This window comes from Suricata suricatta, chromosome 1, assembly GCF_006229205.1.
Source record: "Suricata suricatta isolate VVHF042 chromosome 1, meerkat_22Aug2017_6uvM2_HiC, whole genome shotgun sequence".
Lineage (NCBI taxonomy): Eukaryota > Metazoa > Chordata > Mammalia > Carnivora > Herpestidae > Suricata > Suricata suricatta.
Window position 1 is genome coordinate 71549131 of NC_043700.1, and position 18635 is coordinate 71567765.

An 18635-nucleotide genomic window follows, 5' to 3' on the forward strand; every position below is an offset into this window, starting at 1 on the left:
TCTCTCAACCCGGCAACAGCAAGCCACCCTCACCTGGAGCCAATGAGAAACCGCCATCACTTCGAACTCTCATTTTCCGCCAACAGCCTTTTGTTCAAAACAAACTCCTCTCAACTCCCTCCTTACCTCCGTAAAGAAACACTCTCCTTCTTTATTCACCTATGGAACCCCATAGTTTGCTTGTCCCAAATTGCAATTTTTTCACTATTCCAAATAAGCTCAATTTTTGCTGGCTGAATAGTTTTTTTTCTTTTGAAAGATTGACATTTCTATGGCCAACAACTCTTCAACAAAGCAGGAAAGAATTTCTAACAGAAAAAAGACAGTCTCTTCAACAAATGGTGCTGGGAAAATGGGATAGCAACATGCAGAATGAACCTGGACCCCTTTCTTACACCACACACAAAAATAAATTCAAAATGGATGAAAGACCTAAATGCAACAGGCTACCATCCAAATCCTACAGGAGAACACAGGCAGCAACCTCTTTGACCTTGGCCAGAGCAATTTCTTACCAGACATGTTGCCAGAGGCAAGGGACATAAAAGTATACATGAACTACTGGGACTTTTTCAAGATACAAAGCTTCTGCACAATGAAGGAAATAATCAACAAAACTAAAAAGGCAACCTATAGGGCGCCTGGGTGGCTCAGTCAGTTGAGCATCCGACTTCGGCTCAGGTCATGATCTCATGGATTGTGGGTTCGAGCCCCGTGTCGGGCTCTGTGCTGACAGCTAGCTCAGAGCCTAGAACCTGCTTCAGATTCTGTGTATCCCTCTCTCTCTGGCCCTCCCCTGCTTGTGCTGTCACTCTCTGTCGCTCAAAAAAAATTTTTAAAAAAGAAAAGAAAGAACATTCTTTAAAAAAAGCAACCTACAGAATGGGAGAAGATATTTGCAAACATACCTGATAATTTGCAGACATATCTGATAAAGGGTTATTACCCAAAATCTATAAAGAGCTTAGCAAACTCAACACCCAAAAAACAAACAACCCAGTTAAGACATGGGCAGAAGATGGGGCACCTGGGTGGCTCAGTCAGTTAAGCATCCAACTTCAGCTCAGGTCATCTCACGGTTTGTGGGTTTGAGCCCCACATCAGGTTCTGTGCTGACATCTCAGAGCCTGAAACCTGTTTTGGATTCTGTGTATCCCTCCCTCTCTCTCTGCCCCTCCCTTATTCACATTCTGTCTTTCTCTGTCTCAAAAATAAACAAACATTTAAAAAATTTAAAAAAAAGAAATAGGCAGAATAGACACTTTTCTGAAGAAGACATCCAGATGACTAACAGACATATGAAAAGATGCTCGACATTACTCAGCATCGGGGAAATACAAATCAAAACCACGACGAGCTACCACCTCACACCTGTCAGAATGGCTAAAATTAACAAGACGAGCAGCAACAGGTGTTGGCAAGCCCCAAATCAAACGTCAACTGCCAGGTTTTCTTGGACTGGCAGGTTATTGTAGCAACTGGATCCCAAACTTTTCCCTTGTGGCCCAAGCTTTATACACTTTGTTAAAAACTACTAAACCTGAATCTATCATCTGGAAGATTCAGATAACATGACTTTTCAAATCCTAAAAGTTAAAAAAAAAAAAAAGCCTGCCCTTGGACACCCCAATTGTCAACTCCCTTTCTGTATATGAAAAAAGGAATGCCCTAGAAGAACGCACCCAAAAGCATGGAGCTCTCCACTGACCCACTGGGTAGTACAGCCAACAACTAGATCCTGTAGCCTGTAGATACACTCCACGCCTCAGAACTATGCCTTCTATTGCCCTTCTTATGAAGACCACTAAGGAAATAGTCATGGAATCCCCTGAACCATCTTTGTGCCACATGCAGTTTGAAACTCTTATCACTCATCATAACATCTTTCAGTAAGTTGTCTCACTTAATAATTCACTGTAATAATTCTTCACTGTAAAAACTTTGGCCCTGCTGATCTTTATCCCCTCCTACACTGACGAAACCCCCCATAACTGCTCAGTACCAACAGATCACCTTTGACTCCTTGTAATGACTTACAGAAAACTCTTTGAATAACACTGACTACTCATGGTTCACTGATGGTTTTTATGTGAAAAATGAAGATGGTAAAAATCGTGCTGAGTATGAAATATCAACTCCTTTTGAAGGAACTAAAGAATTATTGGATGCTATGCCCTATGTGCTGCTTTGGCTATTACTAAGATCCCAGAGCATTCTAAGCTTGACCCTTGAAAGCTAAAGAAAATCACCTTGCTGACATTTCTGCAAAATAGGCTGCCCTCCAAAAGTTCCAAAGGCAAACCACTGTCATGGTCCAAAGGAACTCACCTCCAGATGATAATGTGGAAAAACTAACTAGAGACACTCAATAATCAACACCAGAAAGGAAAAAACAATATTGGCAATCAGATGGTTATTGGTACAAGAAGAGAAACTCCTGGTTTGGGCCAAATAAGAAAATGGTCCTACCAGAAATTCTAAAATTCCCACCACTGACCACTGTATATGCATTAAACTATTAGTTGATACATAAAATGATAATATTTATGAATCCTTATACTGGTAGGGAAATATTAACAAGGCTTCAGAAAGTGCCTACTTTACTCATTCCACTTGCCCAAGATAAAATCCAGAGGAACCCGTCTGCAGTGTTCCTGGTTACTTTAAACTGCCTAATGGACCATTTTAGGTTTGGCAAATGGATTTATTCAGCTACTTCCATCTAATGGATAGAAATATGTTTTGGTAATGATTTGCCCGTTTTCCCACTGGGGTAAAGCCTTTTCAGGTAGACAAGCTACTGACTCTTCAGAAGCTAAAATCTTATTGGAAGAGCATCTATACACAGGGAATCCCTCTTGAGCTTCATAGCAACCAGAAAACCCACTTTATTGGTCAAATATTATGGCAGGTCTGTGCTGTCTGGCCAGTTCTACAGCATTTTCACTGTACTTACCATGTTCAGTCCTCAGGACTAGTCAAATGAACCAAAGGCAGCATCGAAACCCCATGGCAAAATTTGTGGAAACTCCAAATGCCTTGGTGGTTGGTTCTAAATCTCAGATCCTCCCCCTTTGGAGCTCATCAACTCTCATCCTTTGAGATATTTACTGGGTGCCCCATGAATCTAGCTTCAACCTCTCTGACCTGCACCTAATAAAAAGAGATAAATTCATATTACAAATGTCTAATTATGTCTCTTGAAAATAATCCTGCTCTAATAGAGCAACCTTTTCACAGTGTGTTTCCAGGAGATGAAGACCCACACACAGCACACCCTGCAACCTTGGCATTTTATTTATTGGAAAAGATATCTCCAAAAAGACTCGCTTCAACCACACTAGAAAGGCCCTTATCAAGTGTTACTAACTAATCCCTGTGCAGCCAAAATCCAAGGAATAGACTCCTATATTTATGTTTTTCATATAAAGAAAACTCCAAAACCTGACTGGACCTGTATACCAACTGGTGACCCCAAATTAAAGATTTCCAAGAACTGAAGCAGACAACAGCTGAAGCAGACAGTTCTCCCCCAAGATGATGGCATCAGACCAATACTCTTTCTTCTTTTTCTTATTCTGTTTTCTCCTTCTCTATCCTGGAGACACAACACTCTCCTTCACATTTCCAAATCCCTCACAAAAGGGGGGAACCTTTCTGATGGTTCAGATTCTGTTGAACAAACCCCCTGTCATCCAAAACCCCAATTTGTCCATGACAGCCATGACCTCATCGTCTTCCTCACAGCAACCTTCTCCTCATCTCCACTGCAACCATTAACTATACATGCACCTCTCTGGGTATCTGTCACTAAGCCAAATTTCTACAACCAAGTTGTCCTGTGTACCTTGCTTTGATCTCCTCCCTGTCATAACTCTCAATGCAACTAATCATACCAATTCTGCCCATACAGTTTCCCATTCTCACTACTACCTTAGGTCTGCCTGCCCTAGCAAAACAAGTCCTCTATATGGCCTTTGAGAACAAAGTCCACAGAACAAGATGGTTTCTCCCTACTTGTTCCTCAAACACCATCACCCTTAGCTTGAAAGGACCAACTGAAAAATCTCAATTAACATCACCATTAAAAATCAAACCCTAGCAGGAATCTTATACGCACCACCTGCTTGATTGGAGCCCAATGCTTACCAGAATTTCTGTCTCTGTGGACATCCACAATAAATTTGAAGCCTTCCACTGGTCTTCCCCACTAAACCTTCAACTCTGCATTAACAAGGAACTCCCCAGAAGTATACATGACTGTGGACTTGCCTCTATTGTAGGTATTCACATCAATGAACAAATTATTAGAAATCTCTCTTTGGAGTTGACAAAACTTGCCAATTCCACGGTTATGACAATAGTAGTCCAAATGCAATTACTTGACTCATTGGTTAAAGTCGTTTCAGACAATCACATAGTCCTTGATTACCTACTTGCTAAATACAGAGGTATTTATATGATACCAAGCAACTTACGCACATGAATAAATTCCTCCAAAGATGCAGAAACCCAAATACATAAAATTAGGGAACAAGTACACTGCTACAACAAATTCCACCTGACGATCTGTGATCCTTTGATCTCTTTGGCTAGTTACCTTCAGGTTTAGGCTCCTGGCATAGGACTATATCACAAACTGGAGTCATTACTCCGCTCATCTTGTTTATATAATCATTTTCAAACTTTGTATCTGGTACCTGTCAAACCATTGGGTAGAAACAACATACCCAGTAAGATGATGCTGGCTCAATGCATCAAGATTACCTCCAGTGCTTACAACCTAAGATAGAGACTTTAGATGGGAAATGCCTGAGAGGTGTCCCTTCTACTGACCCTTGTTACTCAAATGCGGCCTCAACAGTCTCCAATCTGGGCACTTTTCCTTGACATAGGACAGGACCCTAGGAAAGGTCCTTCCTGACATCAAGACACAAAAATGTAAACAAAAAAAAAAAGGAATAACAAATGATTCTAATAAGAACAGATGACCCAACTCTTGATCAGTGATGCTCAAAGGAAGACGTTGATCAAAATGAGGAAATATGAAAATGTGTTAAGGAAACTTGACTCAAAATTGGAGTTGGGAAGCAATGAAGGGAGGGCTCTGACACACATATTGGAGTTGGGAAACGATGAAGGGAGGGCTCTGACACACATACCACTCATGGTCACAGCTTGCACAATCCAGAAGAAAGATTTCCTCGCAGCCCAGCAACAGCAAGCTGCCCTCACCTGCAACCAACGAGAAGCCACTACCACTTGGAACTCTCATTTTTCCTCCAAAGAACTTTTATTCAAACCTCTCCCAACTTCCTCCTATCCTCTATAAAAGGACTATTCTCCTTCTTTATTCTCCCAACTCGCCTATGGATCACCATCATTTGCCTGTCCTGAATTGCAATTCCTCTGCTCCCCTGAATAAATCTGGCTGGTTGAACTACTTACCTTTTCCTTTTAAAAGGTTGACAGAGGTATATACCTAGAAGTTCCTTATTTCCTCTGGATCTTATCTGTTTTCTTCCTATAAAACCTAATATAATAGCACCCACTACAAAAGGGTTAAATCACAAAGCCCAAATATGGTACATGTCAAAGTACTTTGCTAATCATAAAGCACTGCTCCTGACTTTACTAAGACACCAGATCCCTAACATTACTGGTCACTCTTGAGCACCCGTTCCTCTAGTTAGGCTAAGAGTTAGAAGTCACTGAAAAGGAGAGTGAAGTAGATATAAATTATGTTCCAAGGCCAGAATCTGAGTGTCCAATTCTTCAAAGGGCCCACATACTGCCCTATGAAACATGTATACAAAATAAAGAAAACGTACCTAATCATGGATTTGAGAAAGCAATTTAGTTTTATCTTGCAGGGAGAGAAAGCTTCCTTACCAAAATTTTATTTTAAGTAACACAAGAACACAATTCCAAATGTCACTCATCAAGCAACTCTTGCTTCTTCTAATATGTACCTCTCTGTCTTGACAAAATTTGTTTGTACATTTGTTTTTTGATTTGTAAACATTATCTATTGGCTTCTTATTATGATAGAATGAACTTTGCAGAGAAAGTGTTATGAGCCAAACTTGAGATATTGTCATGCAAAACTGTCCAGTGATGCATTACTCTGAACCACCCTTTCATTTCTAGTCTTCAAAGGCCTACACTAAAAGCAATACAACCTATAGTATCTCTGTCTAGAGACAATAAGGAAGCTAGCTGGGGAGTTGGGCCTAAATTATTAGACCACTCTATACCTCTCTCTGAATCTACTTCGGGGATACTTGGTTTCTTTTGCCCTTTTCACCCACCCCATACAGTTTAATCCTGTTCCTAAAGCAATACGGCAAACGAAAAGGAGACCCCAAACTTAATTTCAGGACAAGCATGGGCACAATTCTTATGAGCTCTGTGGAAAGAGATTAACTGAAACTAAAAGAAACCAGTTTTTAATTATCTAAAAGTTATCTAAAGCCAACAAGTATGCAGCATTAAAATTTATGGACTGAATCTCTTGCATTATATCTGTCCAGAGGAGACCACTAATGTCCTCCAAAGGTAGACTTCGGCTGGGTTATGCTAGGTTTGGGGCAGAGACAACATTTCGACTGATGCCAGGTGTACAAGTGAACTTGAGGTCAGGCAGGTGACCCTGCCAAGCAGGCATGGTACATTAAGGAAAGGAAATATTTTTTCTCATTAATCAACAGGATAAAGGTGATTAAGCAGGAATTATTTTTCAATGACCTACATAATTTCATCAGGCTGCTCTGGCTATTAGCAGAGAGCAGATGACTTCCTAATGAGATGAATTTGATAGCACAGCCCCTCCCAAGAAGCCTGGGTGTGGGCCCAATCGGTTGGCACTGGTTACTTCTACTCCTCAGCTTGGGGCTCCTTTTTCCATTGGGGATATTCCCCCGTCACTGGATGGTTGTGACTACAGCACTTGCAGAATGGTGGAAGCCGGATCTGTTAAGAAGGGATGATCCAGGTAGGTGAGACAGAGGTCATGTGAGTCCCAAAGTTCCAAACAAACAAGACTATAGCTGCTACCAACACCTCACTCCGGCCAGGCTTGAAATAGAACAGCAACTAGTTCCATTCCCTAGCAGAAACAGGGTTAACAAGGAAGCATTGTCGGAGTCAGGGCGGGGGACAGACAGGCATGAAGGCACAACATCAATAACAACCACCATGACTTGAACACAGTTTCATGAGAGACCTTACGAAGCTCAGCAAGAGCCACCCAACAAGTCCGTCCTTAAACCGGGAGAGTGCTGCAAACCTCAGAGTGGCACCACCTCAGTCGGTCTCCTGTGGAAGCGAGGTGGCTTGGAGAGAAAAACTGAGCCCCAGATCTCTTCTTCTCTTCCCGTTCCTCCCATAGGACCCCCGCTCTCTGGTCCCAGGGAGCAAGGAAAGAGGTGAAGAGACCTGATGACATCTTTCTCCATCAAAATAAGCCGGCTCTCTCTCCACCCGGGTCAATCACTACCGAGTAACGCCCCGTCCCCCAGCTCCGGCAGCCACCGAGTCCCCGCCTTGAAGCGGCTCCACGCAGTGATCTAGTTTGGGATATTCCCAGTGCAACCCCAATCCCAGTACCTGCTCCTCCACCCAGTCGGCGGAATGCAGACAAAGGACGCGTCTGGTCTCCCCTCTCTTAACCCTCTAAAATAAAAGAATCCGTCAAGCCGCAAAGCTCCAAGCAGGATGCCACGTACCTGTCCAAGGACCCGGCTCCTCCTCCCGTGCAGTGCGGATGCTCCGGACAAGTGTCCCCAAACAGTCGGGAAAGTTTGTACCGCCGTCCTGGGGACACAGGCCCCCGAGCCGCCACCCGCGCCGAGCTCCAAGGAGGGGTAGAGAGCCGGCTCCTCCCCACCCGGCTCCAACTCAACAGCCAAGCCCTAGGAAGAAAGTAGGAGGAGAGAGAAGGTTTGAGCACAACTTTTCGACCATGCGTCAGCGGGTGGCTGAGCCGCGAGGATCCGGGGCTCCGCACCACTCCCCTCTCCCAACTCTGTGCTCTTGGGAGCGCGGGCGGGGCGAGTCGGGGCGGGGCCCAACCTGCCAGGAAACCCAGGGGAGCACAGAGGCCAGCCCCGCCCCGGCCGCCGACAGCCCCGCCCCCACGCCAGCCCGTGGGACGCGCGGCCGCCAGGTGCGAGGGCTCGGGCTCCGCTGCGCGGCCGTCAGGAGCTGGTTTCCAGGGCGAAGGGGGAGGAGCCTCGGAGGGAAACTTTCCACCGAAACTTAACCCGGGCGATGCGGAGGACACCCTGCCTTTAGGGGCTCGTCTTTTGTCTGCATGACATCCTTTCACACGCACAACTGGTTTCACACCTCCCCACCAAACAAAAAAATAAATCAATATTTATGAACCGGCCAGAAGGCTGGTTTCTTGGGTCCTGAGGAGTGGAGGAAGTCAGACAACTCCGCGTGTCACGGACGTTTTAGATTTCTTGCTTCCCAAAGGTTTGACGGCAGCCAGCAGTGCCCTCTCCCCACTCCAATTTCTTTCACTGAAGCCTTTCTTTTTGTCCCTGAGGTATGAACTTTAAAATGCTAACAAGGTCCCAAGAGAGCTGAGTCAATGACGGAAGCGCTCCCCTTGTTATTCTACTGGCATATTCTACTGAAATAGGCAGGACGAGTTTTGCTCTTGACAGACTTAAGAGGTCAGAGTTTGGGGCAGCAGAGAGCAGTGAGTAGGTGTTGCTTTTTGTTTTTAAGTGAGTCAGCATTGTTGCAGTTGTTTCTAAGCACATATATGCGTGGCACATGTTCACTCGCAGTCCTCCCTCGCCCCCAGATGAGGGCTTTTTAATTTGGACGGTTCTACAGCAAAAAGGAACCGTCCTCAACTCAGGACTTCCCAGAACATGGGACAGCAACTTCAGAATCCATTACCCCACCACCTGGGGCGAGGGGTTGGTGGTCTTTGGCACTACTCAGATCTCCTTTCCAGAGCCCAGACCTCTCCTTTGCCAACTGCCCTTCCTCAGACACTTGGGGCTGTGCCCATTGCAAAAAGTTGGCTGACTTCCCTCCGTGATTCCTGCATCTCCCATGCCCCCTCTGTGCTTGGGCAGCAGAGTCAATGTTCTGCTTTCTGAACTTTAAAGCCAGGAGGAGGAATCAAATACTTGGGTAGAGGCCTTCTTGGCATTTTCAAAGACCTGTGATTGGCACAGCTGAAACTTGAGGTAAGCCAAAACCTGAGCAGGTTGGGCCACACCACGGCTTACAAAGGTGGATGTGGAGGATTTTCCACCTCAGCAGCACTCTGCTGGCACCTCACCAAATTCTCCTTTGGAGGAAATATCCTCCACCCTCCATTCTCAGTGAAGGGCATCTGGAGGAAACCAAAATCAGGTATATCTAGTTTCAAGTTCTCTCTTGCAACCATGGTAATGGGGTGATACAAACTGCACACTGCCTTCTAAGACTGTCTACCACCACTGCTGTGGCTCACAGACAGCAGCTTACCACAGGTTGCACTTGCTAGGAGTCCTTTCAGGATTCACTAGCCTTTCACCTGTAACAAGTGCACACAAAGGTCTCAAGTAAAAGCTGGGGAAGGACCAGAGAGAAAAGAAGGGGACCTACACAGCAGGTCACCTTGACCTGCTTTCATAATTGGCATGTGGGGAAATCATTCACTTATTTAACCGCTCTTAGGGGTGCCTGGTTGGCTCAGTTGGTTAAGCATCTGACTGGCTCAGATCATGATCTCACAGTTCGTGGGTTCGAGCTCCGTGTTGGGTTTTGTGCTAACAGCTCAGAGCCTGGAGCATGCTTCAGATTCTGCATCTCCCTCTCTCTCTGCCCCTCCCCCCCACATTCTGTCTCAAAAATAAACATTAAAAACAAAAATCAACCACCGTTAGTGTGTTTTGCATGCTACACATTCTTCTAGGTATTGGAGACATGGGGATAACCAAAAAAAAAAAAAAAAAAAAAAAAAAACTTAAAAAGTCTAGCCCTAATGGAGCTTACCTTCCAGAAGAGAAGGACAGATGACAAATGTGTAGACTGTCAAATAAATAGAAGTACTATGGAGAAGGGTGCCTGCATGGCTCAGTCGAGTGAGCGTCAGACCTGGACTCAGGTAGTTGGGCTGTGGGACTTGCTTCAGGTTCTGTCTCAGTCTTTCTCTGCCCCTCTCCTGCTCACACACTAACTCACTCCTTTCTCTCTCTCTTTCTCTCCCTCTCTTTTGCTCTCCCTCCCTCTCTCCCTTTCTCTCAAATTCTATGGAGAAAAAGTAAGCAGGGAAGGGACAGAAGGAGGAGGAACAGGTTTGTTTTCTTTTCTTTCCAAATTTTTAAATTCTAGTTAACACATAGTGTACTACTGGTTGCAGGAGTAGAATTTAATGAGTCATCACTTACATGTAACACCCAGTGCTCAACACAAGTGCCTTCCTTACTACCCATCACCTGTTTAGCCCATACCCCTGCCCACTTCCCCTCCAGCAACCCTCAGTTTGTTCTCTATAGTTAAGGGTCTCTAATGGTTCTCTTCCCTCTTTTTCCCCCTTCCCCTATATTCATCTGTTTTGTTTCATATGGTATTTGTCTTTCTCAAACTGATTTATTTCAATTAGCATAATACATTCTAGCTCCAACCACGTTGTTACAAATGGATAGATTTCATTCTTTTTGACAGCTGAGTAATATTCCTGTGTGTGTGTGTGTGTGTGTGTGTGTGTGTGCGCGCGCATGTGCATTTTATCCATTCATCAGTTGGACATTTGGGCTCTTTCTGTAATTTGGCTCTTGTTGATAATGCTATGAACATCAGGGTGCATTGCCCTCTTCAAATCTGTAAATGCCTGGTGGTGATTGCTGGATCATAGGCTGGGTCTATTTTTAACTCTTTGAGGAACCTCCATACTGTTTTCCAGTGTATCTGTACCAGTTTGCATTCCCACCAACAATACAAGACGGTTCCCTTTCCTCTGCATCCTTGCCAACATGTTATGTCCTGTGTTGTTAATTTTCACCATTCTGAGAGGTGTGAGGTGGGATCTCATCGTGGTTTTGATTTATATTTCCCTTATGATGAGTGATGTTGAGCATCTTTTCGTGTGTCCATTGGCCATAGTGCTCTTTTAAATAAGATCATCAAGGAACACCTCTGTAGGAGGTAATATCTGAGCAAAGGCCTAAAGGAGCAAGATATCTAGACAGACAACGTTCAGGGCAGAAAGCACAGCAAGTACAAGAGGCCTGAGGCAGTAATATGCCTGAGTGCGCTAGAAACAGCCAAGAGGCCAGAGTGGCAGAACAAAGAAAGTAAAGACAGGGAAGAGGCTGGGGTGAGGCAGTTCAGGTGAGGCTTTGACTCGAGTGAGTTAGAGCCATTGGAGAGTTTAGGGTAGAAAAGCGACATCTTCTGATATGCTTTAATAGGATCACTTTGACTGCTAGATTGAGTACAGACAGCAGTGGGTAGCAGAAACAAATTAAAAGCCTACTGAAATAATCCAAGAGCAAGAGGATAAGGAGTTGGGCCAGCGAGATAGGGGTGGAGTGATGAAACTGACAGGAATCCTTCACAGACTGAATGTGAGATACGAAGAGAAGAAAACAAGGAAGACTGAGGTGTTTGGCCTGAGCAGCTCAAAGGATGGAATTGTCAGAATAAAGAAGGAGAAGACTTCGAAAAGAGCAGGTTGGAATAAAAAATCAGGAAGACCAAAGGGATGATAGGAAAGAAAGGTCACATAATTTGAATAATCTTCATTTGCCTCAGTTTATAAAATGAAGAAAATACCTAATTCATTAGGCTGTTAAGGATAACATGAATTAATCCAGTGACGTGTGTAGCACAGTACCTGATAAATGGCAAGCCGTTAAGTTCCCTCTCTACAAATATGAATTTCATACATATTCACTCTGCCCTCTGGGGATAAAACAGAAACATTGTTTCAGAGGAAATAAGTCTTACTAAAAGTAAGGAGAGGAATAAGAAAACAAGAAAAAAAAACATGAAATAAAAATACAAACCACAATGGAATATTACTCAGCCATAAAAAAAGAATGAAGTCTTGCCATTTGTGACAACAAGGATGAGCCTTGAGAATATTGTGCTACATGAAATAAGTCAGACAGAGAAAGGCAAATACCATATGATTTCACTTACATGTGGAATTTTAAAGACAAAAAATCAGACTTCGATTTAGAGAACCTACTGCTGATTGCCAGAAGAGAAGGGCACAGAAGTGGGAGACAAAGTGGGTGAAAGGGATCAAGAAGTGCAAACATCCACCTATAAAAGAAATAAGTCACAGGAAATTATTGAACAGCAGGGGAAATACAGTCAATAATACTGTATTAACTTTTTTTTTTAATTTTTTTATGTCTTTTATTTATTTTTGAGGGACAGAGAGAGACAGCGCGAGCAGGGGAGGGTCAGAGAGAGAGGGAGATACAGAATCCGAAGCAGGCTCCAGGCTCTGAGCTGTCAGCACAGAGCCCGATGCGGGGCTCGAACCCACAACCGTGAGATCATGACCTGAGCCGAAGCTGGACACTCAACCAACTGAGCCACCCAGGCGCCCCAATACTGTATTAACTTTTTATGGTGCTAGCTGGTAACTAGACCTGTGATGAGGATCATTTCACAATGTATAAACATCAAGTCATAGTATACCTGAAACTAATATGATATTCTATTTCAATTATACTGCAATTTTAAAAGATGGAACCTGGGGCGCCTGGGTGGCTCAGTCGTTTCGGTGTCCGGCTTTGGCTCAGGTCATGGTCTCGTGGGTTTGAGCCCTGCCTCAGGCTCTTGGCTGACAGCTCGCTCAGAGCCTGGAGCCTGCTTCAGATTCTGTGTCTCCCTCTCTCTGACCCTTCCCCTGCTCTCACTGTCTCTCTCTCTCAAAAATAAATAAAACATTAAAGTTTTTTTAAATAATAAAAAATAAATAAAAGATGGAATCTTAGAGTCAGTGGAGGAAAAAAACAGAAGAAATGAAGTCTGAGAAAGTATCTAATATGATCCATGTTATAGTAGTTTCTCTGGAGTTCTACTCCCTTAAGGAGACAAACTAAACTATCAGAGTTTGATAGTTTGGGAAAGGAATTTAAAACCTGAAAAGTTTGTAATAAAGCAGAAAAAATATAAGATATAGCGTAAGCAAAGAATATTGTTTGCTACTCCTTATAAAAAAATTATTTCAGATAAGATGTAAGAGTAGAAAAATAGTCAAAAGAAGAAAGAATTCTAAAAGATAAGATTTTCTTAAATGGCCAATGTGGTTTAACAGTCCAATCATACAAATTAAAGCTAGGATGAGAAACAATTATATTTTTTATAAATTTGGCAAGATTAGAAAAATTATAAAAGTAGTATTGTTGCACATTGGATAATTTCATTATCATGCCTAAGGAAGTTATAGCAATTTTTAGAACTATTTATATGAATATTGGAAGTGTTTATACTTTTCAAACTAGAAATCTTACAGGAATTTATTCTAATATTCAAATGTTTACTAACACTTTATATATAACAAGGCACTTGGGTGGCTCAGTTAGTTAAGCATCAGATTTCAGCTCAGGTAATGATCTCACAGTTCATGAGTTCAAGCCCTGCATTGGGCTCTATGCTGACAGTTCAGACCATGGAAACTATTCAGATTCTGGGTCTCCCTTCCTCTCTCAAAATTAAACAATAAAAAAAAAAACTTTTACATAGAACAACGTCCATCACAGGGTCATTTAAGTGTAGTGAAAAGAAATATCCTGAATATCCAAGAAAGAATTATGGTAAGCACTAGGTTATGCTAAAGTCACTTATGTTATTTTAGGCAGTTTTTTTTTTACTATGGATGAATATCTATTAAATGAAAACATATTCACAATATATTATTGCACAAAATAAGCCATGAGGCACCTGGGTGGCTTAGTCCGTTTAGTATACAACTCTTCATTTTGCCTTAGGTTATGATCTCATGGCCGGTAGATCAAACCCCACTCTGCACTCTGGGTGGAACCTGCTTGGGATTCTCTCTCTCTCAAAATAAATAAATAAACATTAAAAGAAAATAAGCCTACCACAAAACAGAATGTAAAGTAGGATTCTTGGGGCGCCTTGGTGGCTCAGTCAGTTAAGCTCTGACTTTGGCTCAGGTCATGATCTCATGGTTCGTGGGTTTGAGCCCCACATCAGGCTCTGTGCTAACAGCTAGCTCAGAGCCTGGGACCTGTCTTCAGATTCTGTGTCTCCCTCTCTCTCTGCCCCTCCCCTGCTCATGTTCTTTCTCGCTCAAAAATAAACATTAAAAAAAAATTAAGTAGGATTTTCCTTAAAAATGTTCACTGTCATGTCTGTTAGAATGACTGTTTTTTCTTCTTTCTTTTCTCTATTTCCACAAAAGACAGAGAGAGACCACGCAAGCAGGGGAGGGTCAGAGAGAGAGGGAGACATAGAATCTGAAACAGGCTCCAGGCTCTGAGCTAGCTGTCAGCACCGTGCCCGATGTGGGGCTTGAACCCACGAACCGTGAGATCATGACCTGAGCCAAAGTTAGACATCTAACCAACTGAGCCACCCAGGCGCCCCTATTTCCACATTTTCTACCGTAAGCAAGTTTCATGCTCTTTCGGGATTGGAACTACAGAATACATAATGAGATTTAGTAGATACTGTCAAAAGTTTTCCAACATGGTTATACCAATTTATACTCCCACTGGTACTACATAAGAGTGAGTTTGAAACAATGCATTTTTAACATATGTATCCTATGAACAGCCATTGATTTGAACTTTATTACATTAGAAGTTAAAATAATTATATAAAAGATAGAAGCATGTTGGTTGTGAATGCACAGGTTAATAAAATAATGCCAAACCTTTCTAAATTATATTCTTCACTATCCCATTTATTCTTACCCTCTTTAGCTGTGTTGTATACATTAGTCAAAGTATTCATATTAGATTTCTTTAATGCAGCTGCATGAGACTCCCTTGTCTTACGTTTTTATCCCTGCTTTAAAATGTAATTGTATTTTAAATTGCATTACACTTTTCCCCTGAAATATTTAAAATATCAACATCCATGATTGTGTGAAAAAGGGAGAGCAATATCTCATCAGTACGTGCAAACACTCTTATTTCACAGAGCTCATGGGACTGTAGTCTATATCTTAACAGCTCTGTGAGAAAGCGAACTAAAGCTATCAGCTCTGTTTAACAAAAACATAAGTTCAAGTACAGGAGAGGGAAGTGGGCAGTTTGAGATGAGGATGTCAAAATGATCCCTTTATTGACCCAGATACCTTGGAATCTAATCTAAAAAAGCACAAAGACATTATCATTTATAGTCAGATTAAATCTAAATATAAATTATCTTCTAAATTTGCTTCTCTTAAGAGCTTAGAAATGAACAATGTGTATCTTGTTAGAATATTAATCATTCTGTCAAGAAATCCTAACAAATATATTAATAATAAAGTAAAATTGCTTTTGAATGGTCTTATCTCCTATGGAAATTATCAAGTGGTCAAGGTCTACTCCACTGGTGATGTATGTCTTATTATAAGAACTCTTCTAGGGACACCTGGGCAGCTCTGTCAGTGAAGCCTCCAACTTTGGCTCAGGTCATGATCTCACAGTTCATAGGTTCAAGCCTCAAGTCCTGGAACCTGCTTCCAATTCTGTGTCTCCCACTCTCTCTCTCTCTGCCCCTCCCCCTCTCATGCTCTGTCTCTCTCTGTATCAAAAATAAATAAAACATTAAAAATTAAAAAAAAACCTCTTCTCAAATCCACCTGTCTTCTCCTTTAAAGACAATCACTGTAGGGGCACCTGAGTAGCACAATTGGTTAAGGGTCTGACTCGATCTCAGTTCAGGTCATGATTGCAGTTCGTGAGTTCAAGCCACACATCGGGGTCTGTGATGATGGTGCTGAGCCTGCTTGCGGTTCTGTCTCTCTGTCTCCTCCTCTCCCTCTTATGCTCTCCTTCTCTCTCAAAATAAATAAACTTAAAAAGATAAAAGTAAAATGAATCACTGTAGCATGTTAATAGCCTAAGCTCTGGAGCAGATGCAGCTGACAGAAGTGTGTTCAAATTCCAACTCTACTGCTTTCCAGCTGTGTGACCTGGATCAAGTAACTAAGTAACTTCATTTCCTCTTGTGTCTCCGTTTTTGCTCTAAGAAGAGATAATCATAGTATCTGCATCACTGGTTTGTGATGAGGATTATATAGCTCCCTGAGCACTGTGTAGAGCACATGTAAGCACTCAGTAGATTTAGTTTTCAAGGCAATTTTTAGGAATTTATCACAAGGAAATAATTCTAAAATATTTTATTTTATCTATGTATAAGTATTATCATACTGGCAAGTATTTATAATATCAAAACATTGCAAATAATTTAATTATTGAATAGGAACGAACTAAAGTAAATTATGTTTTATCCAAATATAGTCTATCATATACTATGATCTGTTTTATAAAAAATAAAATAAAACCCATTTTGTGTTCAGAACTACAACATACAGTTGTGCAAGTTGTTCACTGCACAGGGTGTCTGCCCTTGGAGCAAGTGAGCTCTGAAATCTGTGTTCTGCTTATCAAGCTGCACATGCTGGTTCAAGGTTGCATTCACCTAGAAAACAGAATGCCTTTTTCTGACTTTCCCCAAGGGGCAGTATGGGCTAGCATGACCTATGTGTAAATCTGGACAGAAAAAAAGATTAAAAACATACAAACCAAAGTATTAATACTGAGTATCTTGAAGTACCAGGATTCTAAGAGGTATTTTCTTCATTCTAATTTTCTATATTTTCCCACATTTCTACAATGAACATGTGTCACTTTATGATAAGACAATATATTTTACTTTTTAAAAAACAGGTGGTGTCAAAAATGCAAAACAAAACTACAAGATAAAGCCTCACACACATTAGAATGGCCACTATAAAAAACAAACCCACAGAAAATAAATTCTGGGGAGAATGTGGAGAAAAGGGAACCCTTGTGCACTGTTGGTGGGAATGTAAATTAGTGCAGCCACTATGGAAAAGAGTAGGATAGCTCCTTAAAAAGTTAAAAATATAATCACCATCTGACCCAGCAATCCCACCTCTCACAGAGAGCCAAAAGAATTGAAAGCAGGATCTCGGAACGATGTTTGCACACCCACGTTCATAGCAACATTATTCACAATGGCCAAGAGGAAAAAGTGGGAAAACACTGGCCTGCCTTTGACTAGCTATCTCCTCCAAAGTCGTGCCCAGTTCCTGGGGACAGCGACCAGTCTATGAAAGAAATAAAAGGTTGGGTCCACTCTTTCCAAATCAGAAAGGCAGTCCCAGCTCTGGAGTTCCCCATAGCATCAGGCTGAGATTACCACAGTTCAACTTCTCACTCAGCAGGATCCTGCTTCCTTCACTCCTCTGTACGTGTTAAGCCTGAGATCCTGGTCCAATAATCTCCCCAATGCAAATCTCTATTTCAGGGTCTGTTTCCTGGAGGACCCAACCAGGAACAATTATTAAAGAAATCTTGGGGCATCTGGGTGGCTCAGTTGGTTAAGTGTCCAACTTCAGCTCAGGGCATGATCTCCTGGTTCAAAGGTTTGAGCCCCGCATCTGGCTCTGTGCTGACAACTCAGAGCCTGGAGCCTGCTTCCGATTCTCTCTCTCTCCCTCTCCCTCTCTCCCTCTCTCCCTCTCTCCCTCACACCTTCCCTGCTCATGCTCTGTCTCTCTCAGTCTCTCAAAATAAATAAATGTTAAAAAAAATTTTTTTAATTGAAAAAAAAAATTTTCCTAATAGTCTCCTATATTTTCTTCTTCAATTTTATATTTAATCTTTTATAATTCATTTGGAGTTTACTTTTAGATAAAATGAAAAGTTGATTATATTTTTTCCCTTATGGTGAGCTAATTTTCTCAGTACCATTTACTAAATAATCTAGTATTTCTTTATTGATTTTATTTCTCTGTGGCAAATTCCCATGTATACACAAGTGTGTTTCTTGACTTTCAACCCCGACCTCTTGGCTTAAAGATTTGATCATGTAACACTGTTTCAAATGCTTTGGCTTATTTTTCAAAATTGTCTTTAAATATTCACCAAAAACATTTTAGAATCACTTTATTGACTTGCCTCCAAAAATCCTTCTGGGATTCTTTTTAATTACACTGCATTTATATTTTTGAGGAATTAAATCTTCAAAATGTTAACACATCCCATCTATTAGCAGGATATTTTTTTTTTGGCCTTCTCTACAAAATTTTTATTTTTATTTATTTTTTTTGGTAACTTTATTTTTTTTTTTAGAATATAACACTATTTTTTAACATATGCAATTATTTTCCATCATTTACAATACAGTAGTTGCAATGGCACTCCAAATGGATAAGCAAAGTAAAAAATCAGAACCCCAAATTCTATTTCATGTAATGAGACTTATACAGAAATTAGAAGGTTAAGTAACAACTAGTTAATCACCTAATTTCACAGCTCTCTGAAGTGGCGATCATTATATAGCAGCTTATCTATGATGCATTCAAGATAAATGATACAATTTATTACTTGCCCATAAGCTACAACACAACCTGCTTAATACCTTTCCTTAAATTCCACCTCTATACTACAATATGC

General features: G+C 41.6%; 1 protein-coding gene and 1 pseudogene across 1 annotated transcript in view; one reads left to right on the plus strand and one right to left on the minus strand.

Moving 5' to 3' along the window:
• The window catches only part of FAM160A1 (family with sequence similarity 160 member A1), a 265800-nt gene that overhangs the window by 226837 nt on the left and 20328 nt on the right, over positions 1-18635 (minus strand). Inside the window, exon 3 of the mRNA XM_029940163.1 lies at positions 7728-7913. The gene's annotated coding sequence lies outside the window, so the exon portion shown is untranslated. The remainder of the gene's footprint in view (positions 1-7727; positions 7914-18635) is intronic.
• Positions 1-18635, plus strand: part of LOC115301123 — a 63300-nt pseudogene that overhangs the window by 30765 nt on the left and 13900 nt on the right.